The sequence below is a fragment of the Scaptodrosophila lebanonensis genome, unplaced genomic scaffold (assembly GCF_003285725.1).
Source record: "Scaptodrosophila lebanonensis strain 11010-0011.00,11010-0021.00 unplaced genomic scaffold, SlebRS2 tig00000072-arrow-pilon, whole genome shotgun sequence".
Lineage (NCBI taxonomy): Eukaryota > Metazoa > Arthropoda > Insecta > Diptera > Drosophilidae > Scaptodrosophila > Scaptodrosophila lebanonensis.
This window is the reverse complement of record NW_022060558.1, coordinates 3,593,927-3,606,312: the sequence shown is the minus strand read 5'-3', so window position 1 is coordinate 3,606,312 and position 12,386 is coordinate 3,593,927. Positions and strand designations below refer to the sequence as shown.

Sequence of the window (12,386 nt, the reverse complement as noted above, 5' to 3'; positions counted from 1 at the left end):
CACGTACCGACTACACAAATAAAATGGAGCAATAGCTTCTATGGACTTCAGCTCCCTTTAATAACATTTAATCAAGAATATAGTTCTTACAAGGTATCTATGAACATGTTTGAATGTAGTATACCTATAAATATGTATGAGTCCTATAATAAGAGAGCTTTAATGGTAGCGACTAAATTTTGTTAAACAAGATTGCTCACTTGTAAAAATTTCGAAATTAATGAAAATATTTTGTGGAATTGGTTGGGGTGGAAGAAGCAAGGGATCGATATTATCAAAGACGTATTTTCTAATTGGGGAAAATGTAATAACATAATGATTTGATACTGTTACCTTTCTGACGAATTTGACTATTTAAATTTCAGCAATACTAGTGTTTCTATTATGACAATTTTTTTTGATGAAAAGACAGATGTGTAGTATGGAAGTAGCCCCGATTAGACGCATTCCATTTATATTGTGATGGCGTAATAGGTAACGCCATTGAACTGTGTGCCGTCTGGCTATTACTTTTTTCTTTTTATCTGTAAATATATCTCTGCATAACAGTTGGTTACCTTTAGAAAATTCATTTAAATTCAGTAATATATTATTAATAATCTCTCGAACTCTCATCTCTTAAATCATTAGTTCATTATGTAACATTTTTAGACACATATTTTGGATAGTTTGTGGCAAAAAGCGTCGACTGTATCTATAAGTGTTTGTGTATCTCTGTTTATATCTGCAATTATAGTTTCAGCAGCCTCCGTCGCCTGCAAACATACATATGCAATAAAATACCATTAAAAATGTGCAACATTTGCATTCTAGACAATAATAGCGAGCTGACAAACTGACAATTTGATTTCAATTTCAGCGCAACATTTTGTCTGCCTGTCTTTCTGTCTATCTCAGTGCATGTGTTGGGTATCTTTGAGATATACGAGCACTTTATTTGCATGCTGCCGCCAAATGTTGCCAACTGTTGTGGCTTATACAGCCGCTTAAGTGTGTTTACAAAAAAGAAAAAAAAGTGAAGTTATTTATCTGCAACACTAACGATTGAGAGCATCATTCTGTGGTCTAGGTAGAGTCTCGCGCAACTGCTGTGGTTGTTGCTTTTGTTGTTGTGTCCGGCTTTAATTTAAAATTTGTATGCTGGTCTGGTACTTTTAAGACTCCGCTTCATTAGTCTCTAAAGAACTTCAAGCAACGCCCCAAAGTGCACAGCAATGCCGAGCTGCCAAATTTCTTCATTAATAATAGCAGCCACAGCAACAACAACAACAACTACTACTACTACTACCAGTAGAACAACAACAAATCGCTTGAACCTCAGTTATTTAATCAAGTCAAGCTTGGCGCACGCTCACTTTTTTTGTCTGGCAACGCTTTTTGCCTGCGGCTGACCCATTTCGCGTGCCTGCCATATTTCTCTCTTGTCCGCAACAACAACAAAAAAGGGGCGCAAAAAATTATATTATTTGCATTAAAAATGAGTTACATGTTAAAAATTTAAATTCGTACACACCCACTGGTGTGCGGTGCACGCCCTAGGGCCGTCTGACAGCCAAAGCCCAAATCCCAGTTCCAGCTCCAGCTCCAACTCAGCCCCACATGATATGATATGAGTAAGTGTGAGCGTGTTGGAGCACGCCAAGAACGTCGTTGGGCTGGGTTTTCAGTTGTTGTTGTCTGTTTTGTTAACTTGGCTTTGATTTTGTAGCACCAAACAAGTAAAAATAATAATAAGAGAGCGAACGCAGTTGTTATGCATACCCTTCTTTGCAAAAAACACAAATCGAGTAAGATAAATTGATTTGGAATTTTGTAAGCATAACGTAAAAGTGTAATTTTCAATTAACCTACATTTAATTAACATTTCGCCTCAAACATATAGAAGTAATCTCCACGATAAACAGCTGTATAGTATATTAGTTAATAAAATAATAAATAAATAAACATAACACAGCTTTTTATAATTATAATAATACCGGTAGGGGCCATTAGCCATTACTTAGACTAATTAATTTACCTTTCTTTACTTTGACTAATAACTGTTTGAAAAAAAAACACAAAAATTTGAACTCCTAACTAATATGGATATTCAATTTACTTTAAACAAGAAACCTATAAATACTTTAACAAAAACTAATCAATTTTCTAACAAAGACAAAGGCCTTTACTTGTAAAACTAATGATCAATTTCAAGTAATATTTATGTGCTATGTAAATGTCTACGGGTATTTCTTTTATGAAAAAGACGTAACTTTTATAGAATTTATTTATCAACAATTAAAATCATTTACTTTTATCCAAAGAAATAGCTGTTTTGGATATGTAAATAGTTCGGATTTACTGTTTTGGGATTTACAAATTACTTAAAACTTATTTGATATTTCTGTGCAACAATAGAATAGAATAGAATCGCATTAAATACAGGGTGCGCCATCTTTTATGTCGGCATGTAAACATTGAATATCTTTGAAAATAAACAACCGATTTTCAAGTATGAGATATTTTTATTTAATTTGGTTCTGTACAATTTCTTAAACTGAGGTTTTCAACACTGGTCTACTCAAGTCAATCGGTTTACTAATGTTCACTACATATATCCCAATATTAATTTGATATTTGTGAGAGTAACGGAAAGTATACTATTCAATGCACTTTCAAGTAAGCCCTATAAATTTTACTAATCAAAAGAGAATGTTACAGGCGACCAAAGAAGTCTTTCTTTATTTAAAAAAAAATTGCTTCTGCAGTCAGTCTGCTTAGTATTGATGTTAAAAAAAGTTGCGCTTATAACTTTTCTTAGGATCAAACGATTTCAAATTAAATTAAAGAATTACATATGATTTACGCAAATTGATGCTGCCTCTAGTCTCTAGACTAGGAGAGTTTACATACCAAGTTTGCTAACTCAGCCATTAACGAAATCCAGACGGACTTCAGGACAAACATGTCTAGGTCGATTTGTCTCGTCATGCCAACACTTTTTGAGACCGCAGAGCGTCCTTTCGCATGTTAGATACTTTGGGCAAGGCGAATGTATACAGGGTATACAAATTAAACTTAAACTGGAGAGTATAAAGACTTCGTTGTGACTACTTGTATTCTGATTGGCATTGCAAACAGGCTCAAAGTAAAGCGAATCTAGAGCGCGCATGCGTAGGCCGTTTTTGTTTTTCTTATTACGAGTACGTTTATTTTCAGCCTATATGTTAAGGTTTTGAGGCTAATGTCGCCGTTTGTATGTGGCAAGAGTATGGACAGAAACAGCAACAATAACAACAGCAGCAACAAACATTTTTGTAGTGGCAACACGAACAAGAATTGTGTGCATGTGGAGGCAATGTTTTATGTGCTTTTTAGGCTCTTGCTGCCCCCAAGAAGCCACAAAGCCATTAAAACAACAGCGACAACAACAAAAGCAAGGCAAGCCCAACGGTGGCATAGCCGCCAGCAATGTTGCCCCGCCTGCCACACGCTGTTGCACAGTGCAAGGGAGATAGAGAACTACAAATAAAGCTGCACATGTGCAACAGATGCGCAACAACTATAATTGCCGCTAACTAAACTTCAAATTTAATGCGCTTCGCTGGCGTTTTAGAACCAAAACAACCAGAATAGCTATAATAACAATTATAATGGAAGCAGCAACAGCCATTACAACAACAAGTTTCATTGTTTGGGGGCACAATATCATGTTGGCACAGCCCCAAATCTTGTCGAGCCAAACGGGCGCGACCAGGCGTTACGCTAATTGCTCTTGGCCATTGGTCGTACCTTTTGGTTGGTCATCATTAACAGATACAAATTAAATTTCCAATTATGTAGTTTGCCCAAAAATAAAAAAAATAAAAAGTTGAAGAACTTAATGGCATGTGGGCTGGCCAGCAGCTATCGATTTTACATCATTAAATAAAAGTAGGCAAGCGAAATTATTAAATACAAATACACACAAGCATAAAGTATGCATAACAAATATGCTAACATTTATTTTTAAATTTGATCAAAAAGTTTGCGTGCCACGGCCGACGGCGCAGAATCAGTACAAAAAATTGCGTGCCTACAGATTTTTTATTGTTGCATGTAAAAGAGAAAAAATAACTTTGCTGTTTTCAACTTTTTTGAATTTATATTTTTAATCAAACGTCTCTGCATCATAGTGTTTTAATTGGCAACAATTCTATTTTTTGCCTTAAATTCCTTTTTAATTTAGGAAAAAATGTATGGTAACTTATTGTAAGCATATCCATAGAGTTGTGTTGTCCTCTGTTTTCTTTTAAAATGGTTATTAAATCGTAATTGATCTCGACATTATTTAAACGTTATAATTTATAATTTTAAAATATGATTCTGGTGTTGGCTGAATCAAAAATACACACTGTATTACGACGAAGTGCGTAATTGACTCGACCCCAAAAAGAAATTACAATTTAGAAAAACCCAAAATATTTCCATTCATGCGGGACTTGTAAGTATTTCATTTTTTCACAGATGAAGTCCTCGTTGCCCGATAATTCCTTATTAATGTTATATCACAACTAAGTATGTTATTTGTTAGTGCCACTGTAACAATGCAAAGCTAACAGAGGTCCACAAAGCTAACAGAGGAACGTTATTATAACTACAATTCAAGAGTATGAATAACTGTAAGGAAACACGCTTGTCATAACGTTCCAAATCTGAAGATATAAAATAACGTCTATTCAAATTTTAGTTGCCTTTTTTTAATCTTTGACATTCATTGTCTTATTCTTCTTATTCATTGTCACCGCTCATTCCCATAAATATTTTAAGCCATAAATTAATATGCCAATTAGCATTATTAGTTTTTAAGTATTGTTAATTATTAAGCTCATTTATTATTGTTTTCTCATTATACTAAGAAATTTTGCCGGCTTGTCCGTTGGATAGGAATCTTTCCTTGAAAATCTTGAGGTAGTGCTAGATGCTACCAACGATTTTCGATTTTTCTGATCTATTTTAGATGCGATTGCTTTGTAATATATCCCTTAGTTGTGCCCCTCATTGGATTACAATAAAGTGAATGGCCACTATCAGATCTTCAGGATTTCTTCAACTCTTGAGAAGACTACTCCGACTGTTATTCCTTGCTATTTAACAAATCATCATGAATTAGTTGTTTTTTTTTTTTTGTTCTTTTCTTTAGGTGCTTTATATTCTTATTAATTCTGGCAAGTCCAATGTTTTTTTTTTGTTCCGGGCTATAGCAGTTCGGCTCTAATTTTGCAGTGCACGCAAAACCAACAGAGCGACTGGGCATGCGCGCCAGTCAGTCAAAAAGCAAGCAGACAATTAAAATTATGAAAAGTGGCAACACAAACATGAGGACCGTTGTATGTCGCTATGTACATGTAGTGCTTATGTGTTTGTGTGTATGTTTATGTACATACTTATAGCTTGCTGCTAGTCAACAAAATTATTTTATGGCTTTTTATTTTTTGTCGTAACTGTCATTTGTTGTAGTTGCTACTGCTGCTACGGCTGCTACTGTTTTTGTTTTTGTTTCTGCTGTTGCAATTAAAAAAGTTTTCTGTTTGTAAAACGGAAATCGTTTCGGTTTTTATATATAGAGTTATGTACATATATGTTTGTATGCTTATATTTATGTGTGCATGTGCACCTTGCGCTTCGTGCGCTGCACTTTGGTAACGGAAGCCGTTTTATGTGTTTTATGTTTAACAAAAAAGCAATAGAAAAGTTGCCCAAGTAGTTTCAATGTTTTTGTTTTTGTTGCTATCACTGTGGCTTATGCAACAGCAAATTTGGTTTGCTTGACACACTTTTAAGCTCTATGCAAATTGTTTGGACAATTTATAGATTCCAGCTTCGGAAATTGTAGATATTATGTGTTTTTAAAGCGACGGAGAACGATTGTTTTTTCAACATTAACTTTATAAAGTAAATTAAATTTTTTACTTACCAAATTCAGCCAATAATATTATTGTCAACGTTTAAAACAATTTCTGAAATGAAAGAAAAGGAAAATTTAAATTTTGATATTTAAAAATTTCCGAAGACACTAGACTTGAAATTAAAGTTAAAGTCTTGACTGAAATTTGAGAATAATTCTGCTTCTGGAGCTGTTCGCTAACTTTTAGTTACAGCCGCCAAAAACATAAGTATTTTTGTAACATTTTAGGTACTTTAAAGAAAAATGCACATGATTCTAGACAAATTCTTATATTTCCAATTTCAATTCCAGAATTGAAATAGCGCGGAAGCTCAGGAGCTCTGAATGAAGTATCAGAGATTTATTTAATAATGTAATTAGTGATGAATGTGAAAGAACTTCTTATTTATTTATCGCATACTAAAATCGACGGTGTTATAATCAATGCAGGTCCCACATATTTATAATTCCTCTGTTGTATATTTCTAAGATTCATAAATTTAAAACTAAAATGAAATTATAACTCAACTTCTTAGTGTATGTAAGTATGTGTAAAAGATCAATTTTGAAACTATATCAAAAATATACCAATTTACTTATACTAACATGCACTTTAAATCGAAAACAATCGCTTTTGTGAAAATCGACATCAGCAGATTTTATTCAGAGATCGAATTTATGAGTGCTGAACAAACTAGCGAATTTGACATTTGGTTTATAGATACATAAATATTCTCAATTTTAATTGTTGCCAACAAAGAATCTATCTGTTATCGATTCAATTCGCACATAATATTCCAAGCTTTTAGCACGTGTCGTATTTATTTACAATCTGTCTTTAATATTTAGGTCAGCACATTTCGTCACCTGCCGTGACAAGGTCATCTGACTTTATTATCAGCATAAAAAGTTCATAAAACACAATATATGCCAATACCTTGCACACTTCTGATAGCTAAATAAATAGTAACAATGCATATCCTACGACAACACAAAGAAACTCTTTGTTTACCATTTTGGCGGGTGCTTAACGGAAAATATAACCAAGTGCTGAAGTGGGCGACTTAGACGCTGGCAAAGTGTAAAAATTATGCACCAATAAAAATCACAGATAAAAAGCAGAGGGCGAAAAAAGGCAATACAGAGCCACAAACAAAAATCGTTATTGATTCGAGTTGTATTAAGTTTTTATGGCATTGATAATTGCAAGACATTCCAACGCACGCACACGATTAGAGACTGAGCCTACAAAAGTCGCAATAAAAAAGTGTGCTAAGTTAATATCTAAAACAAAAGAAAAAAAAGTTTGCTTACGTAATGATGAAAACAAAGCAAAACAGTTTATTACATATGACCAAATATTTGTGGCCGCAGCAAAAATGTAATAAAAATAATAACCACCGAAGTACGAGTATGTTCACAAGTAGAGACATGCATAAACACAGAAAAGCCAGAGATACTTGTACAAAATTTGTTGGCATTAACCTTTGGCATTTGTTTTGACCAACTTGACTGATTGGTTATGAAATTGTCGGCTTATAGGTGGCATTAGATGGTAATGTGGTTGTTGCTGATGATGGAAGTGGCGCTTGCGCAATGGGCGTTAAGACCCACGCGCCTCAGCGCCGCAGGTTGTCAAGAGGCCAACCCACAGAAGCACACCCAAAAATGTCAAGTGTATGCGTGTATTGCCAGTCACATACAAATACGCTTTGATCACATATTGGTGACATGGTCAATATGATATCATATGATACTATTGCGTTGGTTCTCTGCCATTTTATCCTGAGGCTTGGCCAATATAATTAACTATGATAATGTTTATACAGTGTGTCCAAAGCTTACAAAGGTATAGTAGTTTCTAAATGGCTACTGAAACTCCAATGAATTTTATATTATTCCGTGCATTCTCTGGCACTCTATACTTAGAACAGATTTAAGTATTTTAATTCGATGTAGAAACATCACAAGGGGGCTATTTTCTCTTCCCGAACTACTTGGCACAATAAAAAATAGTTCAACATTTCAAGGCAAACGACAGTATTTTTCGAACTAAGGCTCATCATTCTATATACATACGTGTACGTGTAGTTCAAACAATTTTAACAAATAAAAGAGCTGTGCAAATGTTTTTAAAAGAGCATTTTTCATCCAAAACTGTTTCGCTCTAAAAATGAAATAGCAATATAATTGATGAACATGAAGAAGTAATTTGCTTTTCGTTTTTACATCAATATTTTCCTTCCAACACTCCTTAAAATTGATAAGAGAGGAAGCATTTATTTATATTTGTTAATGAAGTAAAAAAAAAAACGCAAAAGTTTAATTCTACAACATACTTAATTCTGCTTAAAATCGGAATTGACTTGATTCTTTTCATAATTCAAATACTACACGAGTTCGGAACTTCTTGGAGTCTTTTTTAAAACAATTGCTAGTCGTTGTCGTTTTGGTTACAACAACTTCACAACTTACACAGAATTCTATATTCTTCGAAGTGCATCTAATGTTTAATAAAGACAAACTTAAACAGCAAACAGTATCTGCTAGATACATGCATCAATTGCTGGTTGACGTTACTTGTCCAACAAGCGGAAAGCCAAAACATAACAGTAAAGTAAATTAAGTAAAAACCATACATACAAACAGGCAGCAGCGGCAAACAGCAGCAACAGAACAAGAACAACAACAAAGACGACGAAGAACTCAAAATGCAACGTTTACTATTTAAGCAGGCGAAACCGGACAGAGGCAGCAGCAACAACAACAATAATAACAACAAGAAAAGCAGCAGCAGAATGATGCGAATATGTTGGTCAAGAGTGCCTGAGAATAGCCCGTGCAATAGCAACAAAAGCAACAATAACAACACATAGCAAGGTAGTTAGACAGACAGAAACATGCGGACGAGGGGGCCACAAAAGTGGCTGACCTCGAGAATTCTTTTTAACTCTTTTGCGAAGCGACGGCGGCGTCCACAGAAATCACTCATACGACCAAGCGGCCAAAGCCAAAGCAACACAACAGCAAACCAAACCGCTCCCCAGTTTTGTTTTGGGCTCATACACACACACACACACACACACTCACACACATATACACACACACTCACACACACGTTTTACCAGCATTAGAACGTCGTTGCTAGGTTTGTTGTACAATTCATGCCTAAACTTGGAAGCTTGCCTCATAAGAAAGCCCGAGAGCTGAGCTCAGAAGCGCTCTTGCGTGCTCGTTTGTTCTTACAACAGGAGATGATGAAGCTCTTGCTCATTTATGGAAATAAATAACTGATTGAGTGTGTGTGGGAATTATTGCAAATGAGAATTTCATTAGCGCTTCTCATTTATTTACACACACATTCAACTTTTCCAGATTTATCACATTTGCACAAATTGCCGCAATAAATGCGATACCACATGAAAGGAATGCCTTAGAGTGCTCTACCTTATAATTGAACTGAAAATAATAGGGCTTTGCTCTCTGCTTCTTAGCTTTCACCCTTCAAATTAGAAGAGAAGCGGAATGTAAAACAGTGAATACAATTTTTAAATAGATTTTTTCTTAAAAGCTACGTTGTCACAAATAAAACGGAAATCCGTTGAATCAGCCGGTTGTTTCAATGGGAGACAAACTCATTGCTTACATACTACATATACATATGCGATTATGTTTTGTGAACACATAAAGGTGATTTTTTGATTTTTAAAATCCTCACAATTATTCAACAAAGAAGATTTTCCGGCTATGTTGATATCGAACCACACCTAAGATAACCAAGAACATAAATTGCTGAAGAACACGTTAACGTTAACAGATTAAGGAATTGGAATGAATCAATTTGGAGAAATATTTGTGCCTCGTAAAAGTAAAATCCTACGAATTATCTGATAAATCTACATATCACACGGTTAAAAGGAACTGAACTGCTTTAGTTTAGTTGAAGGCGATGAAAGAGGTTTTACTAAATAAATGAAGACTTTACAAGTTATAACCAATTTCCCGGATTACATTTGTTGGAAAATGGTTTAATATACATAAGTTTAAATATTAATCTCTAATAAAATACATATATTATAGAGAAACTGATACTGACATTATTTTCGACATATGAGTATAAATAAGTGAACGTACACCAAAGACAATTATTAAGAAACATCATTTTGGGTCTAGCTCATAAACACAAAATTATTTATGCATTTTCTACGCATTTTCGGTATCATATACAACATGAATCTCAAATTTAATTTAAGTACATTTCCTAATCTAACAAAATAAAAAGTTTCTAATAAAAATATGAATTTCTTTAACATTATGTTGATGATGATTGCAGATGAAACATTTAACACAACACGCTTCAAATTAAATCGAATTTGAATTTGTACCAATTAATATTTCATGCACTCGAATTCAACCATCTTCCAAGAGTGGTTGGACACGCTTTGAATGCGACTCGTCGGATGTAATTGGTGTGAAAACACGGTCCTGACATCTTCACAAAAAGATACTTTTTAGCACATTCGAAGTGTCCCTAAGCTCCACGCTAACTGACAGCAAGCTAAAACAAAGGCATTAAGCGTCAAGCCGAAACCAATGATAAGTGCTTATAACGTATTCTAGGTATATCCGGCTGTAGACAAACCCCTAAGGCACACACGCACAAGTTAAACAGTCTGCCAGACGAGACAAACACGACGCAACTAAAGTAGTAGACAAACACTGTGAGGCAGAACCAGAGGGGGGAATGGGGCGAGTCGGTTGCTCGTCACATGGATAAGGGACTCCAGCAGTCTATGCAGCCAGACTTCGAAGGCAAAGGGTAAAGCGCTTTGCGGTATAATGACAACATGACATGCAAAGTTTTGTCAAAGCGCAACGACAACAACAACAACAAAAATCAGCCAAGCTGACAAACAATGAGGATGAGCCCATAAGCTGAGCCAACACTAAACCTTCTTCATCGCACACACACACAAACACATGCTCGTAAGTAGCCAAATGGCTTGGATGCGGGCACAGTGTCTGCAGTCAGTAAGAGGCTCTGTTAATCAAAAGGGGGTCTCGGGCAGATTTTTTCATTTTTTTCCCCATTTTGTTTTTTTGTTTGTGTTTAGCACGTTATGTGAATAACTAATTGAGAGTACAACACAAGCGCAGCGCGCGCTGTAGGTGCGAGTATGCAAAAGATACATAAAAACGCATTACACACACACACATATACATACTTAGTATAATTTTTTTCTTACTTACTGAGCTAGAGGGCATTGTACATGATGAACAAGTTGAGGGCGTTGCGCCAAACCATGACTGGGCATAATGCAGGCCTCAACCAACAACAACGCAACGGCAGCAAAATCTCAGCTCTGCTTGGCCAACACAAGATGTGGAGTAGGACAGCTGCAAAAGCTGTTGGCCAAAAGATGAGACGACTTCGTCGACGTTGACGACGAAGACTTTGGGTCTAAACAGATTCTTCTCTTTTTTTTTCATCTGCTTCTGCCATTAACTTGGCCGTGAGTATGCATATGTGTGTGTGTGTGTGTGTTAAACTGGTAGCACATTTGCCAAGGCTGAGTCATCAGTAGTAAGTCGGCAGTAAGTCAGCAGTCAGCCAGCCACCAGTAGTCCGTCGCCTGCTTTCTTGTATTTTGCATTAGGCCAAGTTCGATGACTAAGCAACTCGGCAGCATTTGGATTCTGGCGTTGGCTCTTCAATCAGGCCGGGCTAGGTAGCTTTCATGTAACCGACTCGAAGGGCTTTGATTGCGTTGCGAGCAGGCAGATTGTCATGTTCATTTAGTTACGTATGCATATGGTGTATATATACTTAGTAGGTTTTATGGCGTATTGTACTCTTATAGATTAATGTACTCGTGCAAACTATATATTTAACGATTCAGTAGCAATTACTTAAGTGTTTTATTTTCATCAGTGATTTCACTCAAAACCCATAAATTCCCAGTTGCTTCTGTTTTTTATTCTTTTTTTTATTGGGAAGAAAATTTTTAATATAAAAAACCATTATGCTGTGCTCTGTAAACTATACAGATAAGAATTAGAATTAGAAATATCGGGTTTAGTGGATGCTCTTTAAAATATTGTTTCAACTTTATTTTCCATAATCTACAATTCCATCTATAAGAACACACCTTATGCTGTTTTTAAAAAGTTTTTAAATTTTTGAAACATAATTATTCTTTCAACACTTTATTTTGCAGTTTTGTCAAAGCGCTTTTAAGTGGAGATGTTTCAAAAATGTAGATCATCATTATTACAATATTTTGGCAATGGCATAATACTAACTATGATAACAGGGAAGTATAACTTACAATTAATCAAAATAAAGATGATAGAATGAATAAGAATAAGTGGCGGGGAAAGGAATTTTGTCAACATAGCTTCTGGTGTTTCAGAAATGCTGACCTTCATCCAGACGGACAGACATGTCTGGATCGATTTGTATCGCCATGCGGACTAAAAA

At 35.2% G+C, this 12,386-nt stretch overlaps 1 protein-coding gene across 4 annotated transcripts in view; it reads right to left on the bottom strand.

The window, feature by feature from the left end:
• Nucleotides 1-12,386, bottom strand: part of LOC115625525 (uncharacterized protein CG43427) — a 91,550-nt gene that overhangs the window by 35,546 nt on the left and 43,618 nt on the right. For all 4 annotated transcript variants that reach the window (XM_030520589.1, XM_030520590.1, XM_030520594.1 and 1 more), the window contains one exon: nucleotides 5,936-5,978. The gene's annotated coding sequence lies outside the window, so the exon portion shown is untranslated. The remainder of the gene's footprint in view (nucleotides 1-5,935; nucleotides 5,979-12,386) is intronic.